The sequence below is a fragment of the Herpailurus yagouaroundi genome, unplaced genomic scaffold (genome assembly GCF_014898765.1).
Source record: "Herpailurus yagouaroundi ecotype Mexico unplaced genomic scaffold, PumYag 160, whole genome shotgun sequence".
Lineage (NCBI taxonomy): Eukaryota > Metazoa > Chordata > Mammalia > Carnivora > Felidae > Herpailurus > Herpailurus yagouaroundi.
Window position 1 is genome coordinate 22627499 of NW_024412401.1, and position 5620 is coordinate 22633118.

Here is a 5620-nt window from a genome sequence, read left to right on the forward strand (position 1 = left end):
TTATTTTATTTTATTTTATTTTATTTTATTTTATTTTATTTTATTTTTTTATTCTTATACTTTAATTGTTTTTATTTTATTTTATTTTTTAAATATAGTTTATTGTCAAATTGGTTTCCATACAACACCCAGTGCTCATCCCAACAGGTGCCCTCTTCAATGCCCATCACCCACTTTCTCCCCTCCCCCACCTCCCATCAACTCTCAGTTTGTTCTCAGTATGTAAGAGTCTCTTATGGTTTGCCTCCCTCCCTCTCTGTAACTTTTTCCCCCCTTCCCCTCCCCTATGAATGTTATTTTAATGAATGAATAAATGTGGGTATATTTAATTTGGGCCACATCTTGATTCAGGCTAACAAAGAACAGAAATTCACAGAACCCAATCAGTCCAAGTAGACTCCTCTACACATCCAGCATGGAGTTGGGTGATTGCACTGGACTAAGCATAGTTCTACCACTTACCTCTGACCTCCAAGCAAATACTTTAACCATTGTGTGCTTCTGTTTTCCCCATCTGTGAAATGGAATAACAAAACCTAGCTCAGAGGAGTATTGTGAGGGTCAAATGAGGTATTGTCTGCATAAGGTCTTGAAGGATATCAAGGTGGTGTGCCTTAAGAGATTATGGCTCAAATGTGGATAATGCAGATACCCTTAATGGCACACACCTAGTTATATGTCTTTCTGGTAGGACTGAAAAAAGAGGGGGAGGCTGGACAGAGGACAGAGTTATTGGGAGGTGGGGGCTGTAAATAGCTATTTCTGTTCCCCAAGTGACCATTCTTTAGGCATAGATTGAAATTCCCTGTGGAGCCACACTAATGGACACATTAGGATCAGTTGACAAAGTACCGTATGCTCTCAAATGTTCTCCCATTAAGCTTCATGGGAAGCGGCAGGGATTCATAGACCATTATAGGAAATCTGCCATGACTTTAGCCTCTGGTAAACCACAGGCTCTGGAAGATTAGGCTATGCCCCCAACTATATGATGGTGCACAAAGCATCACTTATATTTTAAGACAGAAGTTCTGTAAAATTAGGTTATCCTTATCTTGTCCATACTAGAATCAGAACAGCATCTTTTATTTTTGAAAATATGTATGTTTTAATAATGGATTATTCTGTAAACACTCTGGCTGTTTGGTTTCAAGCTAATCAGCATGTGCAACAGTCATTAGTCAGGGTCTAGATTATAAAAGTGTATCACTTCTTCAACGTCACTGTGGTTTTTCACAATCCACACCTTACATTTACAGATTTAAAGTATGGCCGACGTTCCAGAATTTGCAAAAAGTATCATCTCTTTTTACATCAATTAACTTACAGTTTTAAAAAAAGGAAAAAAGAAAAAAAGAAGAAAGAAAGAACCAAGCTCCACAAATCGTGAAAGAAGAAGCAGACTTTAAGTGTCAAGATCTCAGAGTTTCAAATAATAATAGCTGCTTTTTATTAAATGTCTACAGTACACCGATTCTCTGCTGGGTGCTTTATCCTTATTATTTAATTTAATCCTCACAACACTCCCCAAAGTCAGTATTATCTGTTTATTATGATGTGAAAACTGAAAGGTTACATAGTTGTCCAAGGTCACAAAAGCTAGCAAGGGCAAGAGCTGGTATTCAAGTCACGTCTGACTCTACGGCCCAGATCCTTCCCAGAACATCCCTGATTCAAAGAAAAGACTAAGACACAATGTCTCGGTACGTAGTCCATCGTAACAAAATATGAATAAATCCTTGTTTTTAACAAAATCAAGGTCATCCACCTCTCTCCCTATCCTACACTAAGATGGGAGAGTGCCTCCAACATGCTCCCCTGTGCACAGGGCCTCTCCATGTACTGGTTCCAGAACTCAGGGTTGTAACAGAGTGCTTTAACCAAAGAGGGTCTAGCACTAGCCCTCCATCTTCCAGCTCCCTTCAGTCACGTTTGCTGTGCTTGTACCTGTCTTCTACATTGGGCTTCCATTTAATAGGATCTGAACTGAATAAAGGATTCCACTGGTCTGCCCTTCATTCACCAAAGTTAGAAATACACTAGGGGTGCCTGGCTGGCTCAGCTGGTACAGAGTGTGACTGTTGATCTTAGGGTTGTAGTTCTGAGTCCCATGTTGGATGTAGAGATTACCTAAAAATAAAATCTTTAAAAAATTCCTTCAGAGCACCTGGGTGGCTCAGTCAGTTGGGCATCCAACTTCGGCTCAGGTCATGATCTCATGGTTCGTGGGCTCGAACCCTATGTCGTCGGTTTCTGTGCTGACAGTTTAGAGCCTGGAGCCTGCTCTGGATTCTGTGTTTTCCTCTTTCTGCCCCTCCCCCTCTTACACTATGTCTCTCTCACAGAAATAAACATTAAAAATAATTTTTTTAAATTCCTTCAGCTTAAGATATTTACTAAGGCAAGATACCATAGGCACTTGGCTGGCTCAGTCATGTGACTCTTGATCTCAGGGTCATGAGTTCAAGCCACTTGTTGGGCATAGAGTTTACTTAAAAATAAAATTAATTAAAAAAAAAGAAAAACACTGATGATGCTCAATTCTTTCTTTTATAGATGACACTCAGACCCAGTGGACTTGAGTAAAATAACCCAGGAAGGTAGGTAGATCCTTTTCTCTTTAAAGTTTTAATTGCTGGGTCACTACAGGGAAACTATGGAATGATAATGACAACCATCGTGGAAATATGTTCCAAGAGCCTTTCTGGCCTGTTGACTCAATAGCAGATTGCGGCTGACCCGGTTTTAAATTCTGGCTCTATCACCTACTACTGGATTATTTTGAGCAAGTTACTTAACTTTGCTTAGTCTCTTCATCTGCAAAAGGGACACCCTAATACCTGCTTGTTGGGGTTTTGTGGTAGTTAATAGCGTATTTAAAACACGCAGCATGTAATAGGTGTTCCTTTCCATCCTCAGAACCTCCCAATGTGCTGTTCCCTGTCTGGAAACTCTTCTCTCTCTCTTATTTAGGTAGCTAACTTGTACTCATTCTTTAGTTTCTTTCATTTCTTTCCCTGGGTTTGAATCTTCTTAGATTCTTACTAATCAAGTGACCTTGGGAAAGTTAGCCTTAATTTCCTCCTCTATAAAATGGGGTTCCATAGAATTATAAAAATGAGATCACATAAACTGCTTAGAACTGTGACTAACAAATATTAGGTCTCAATACATTTTAACAAGGGCAGTCTGTGGAGTCCACAAAATAATTCTGGAAGACCCTCTTTCCTTCATAAGCAAGCTATTCACATTGCCTAAAAGCTTAGGATTGCTATGCTTTACTCTTGGAGCAGGGCATGTTTTTAAAAATCCATCTGCCAATCTCTGTCTTTTAATTGGTCTATTTATACTACTTACATCTACCTTAATTATTGAAATATTAGAACTTAAATATTAGTACTATAAATCTGACATTTTATTATTTATTTTCTGCTTGTCCCTCATTTTTCATTCCTGTCTTTCTTGCCTCCCTGTGATTACTTGAGCAATTTTTTAGAATTCCAATTTGAGGGGCACCTGGGTGGCGCAGTCGGTTAAGCGTCCGACTTCAGCCAGGTCACGATCTCGCGGTCCGTGAGTTCGAGCCCCGCGTCGGGCTCTGGGCTGATGGCTCAGAGCCTGGAGCCTGTTTCCGATTCTGTGTCTCCCTCTCTCTCTGCCCCTCCCCCGTTCATGCTCTGTCTCTCTCTGTCCCCAAAATAAATAAACGTTGGAAAAAAAAAAAAAAGAATTCCAATTTGAGTTGTCTGTAATGTTTTTGGGTGTATCTCTTTGTCTAGTTTTTTATTTGTTGGTCAAATATTAAATTGTGCATACATAACTTATCACAGTTTACTGATGCTGACATTTTACCACTTCAAGTGAAATGTGCATTTTTGTCCCTTTACCCTCCCTCCTTTTTAATATAATTGTCTTAAATATTATATACATTGAGATCATCCAACAATATTTATAATTTTTATTTCCAATACCAAACACAAATTTAAAAAATTAAAAAAATTTTTAATGTTTGTTTATTTTTGAGAAAGAGAGTGAGTGAGCATGAGCAGAGGAGGGGCAGAGAGAAAGGGAGACACAGGATCTGAAGCAAGCTCCAGGCTCTGAGCTGTCAGCACAGAGCCTGATGTGGGGCCTGAACCCATGAACCACCCAATCACCCCCCAAACACAAATTTTAAAACTCAAGAGGAAAATGGCATTTTATATTAACCAATATTTTTACTCTTTGTGTTACCCTTTCTTTATTGCTGATGTTCCAAGTTTCCTTCTTTTATCATTTCTTTGCATCTGAAGAGTTACCTCTACTCATCCTTTTAGGGGAGGTTTATTGGTCATCACAATTTCCCTTAGTTTTTCTTCCTCTTAGTCTTCCACCTTCCTGTCTGAAGGATATTTTTGCTGGATATAGAATTCTAAGTTGATGGTGATTTTCTTTCAGCACTTGAGAAATGTTGCACCACTTCTTTCCAGCCTCCATTTCAAATCAGAATTGGGCTGTCATTGGAATCAGTGTTCCTCTGTAAGTCGTTTGTCATTTCTCTCTGATGTCAAGATTTTTGTTGTTGTTGTTGGTAGTTTTCAGAAGTACAAATATGATGCCTTGGTGTTTGTTTATTTGAGTTTATCCCTTCTGGAATCTGTACAGCTTCTTCAATCTAGACTTTTGTCTTTTGCCAAATTTGGGGAATTTTCAGCAATTATTCTTTAACTGCTTTTTCACTCCCACTTTATCTCTCTCCCCTGTCTTTCTGGAACTCCGATAAGATAAGGGATAACTTCCTCCTCCCCCCGCCCCCAATCGTTTTTCTCTCTGTTGTTCAGAATGGGTACACACTATTAATTTGGCCTTAAATTCACTGATTTTATCCTTTGTTACCTCCACTCTACTACTGAGTTTATCCAGGGAGTTCTTTTTTAACTTCTTTTGTTGTATTTTCCAGTTATATAATATCCATATGGTTATTTTTATAACGTCTATTTATTTGTTGATATTTCCTATGTTTTCTTTTTTCTATTGTAATCATAGCTTAATATTCATAATATTAAAATACCATATACGTTTTAATTTTGAAGTCATGTAGCAATTAATTTTCCTCTCCTGAAAAAAGGAATGACAAAAATAAGACCTAACTCATAGAATTTTCTTGAGATTAAATGATGTAATAAAAGTTCCTATTACATTATATGTTCAATAGACATCAATTATTATTGAAGATTTCTAATCAGTTTCTAATCAGCATTTTTTAAAATTTCTGTTTTGTTTTTATTTTAATTTTATTTTTTTAAATTACATCCAAATTAGTATATAGTGCAACAATGATTTCAGGGGTAGATTCCTTAATATCCCTTACCCATTTAGCCCATCCCCCCTCCCACAACCCCACCAGCAACTCTCTGTTTGTTCTCCATATTTAAGAGTCACTTATGTTTTGTCTCCCTCCCTGTTTTTATATTATTTTTGCTTCCCTTCGCTGTGTTCATCTGTTCTGCGTCTTAAAGTCCTCATATGAGTGAAATCATATGATATTTGTCTTCCTCTGACTGACTAATTTCACTTAGCATAATACCCTCCAATTCCACCCATGTCGTTGCAAGTGGCAAGATTTCATTCTTTTTGATTG

The 5620-nt window shown here is 37.8% G+C and overlaps 1 protein-coding gene across 2 annotated transcripts in view; it reads left to right on the top strand.

The window, feature by feature from the left end:
• The window catches only part of FRMPD1 (FERM and PDZ domain containing 1), a 139924-nt gene that overhangs the window by 33981 nt on the left and 100323 nt on the right, over positions 1-5620 (top strand). The window contains exon 2 of one of the 2 annotated variants that reach the window (XM_040481720.1): positions 2557-2600. The exons of the other annotated variant lie outside the window; for it this stretch is intronic. The gene's annotated coding sequence lies outside the window, so the exon portion shown is untranslated. The remainder of the gene's footprint in view (positions 1-2556; positions 2601-5620) is intronic. 2 annotated transcript variants of the gene reach the window in all.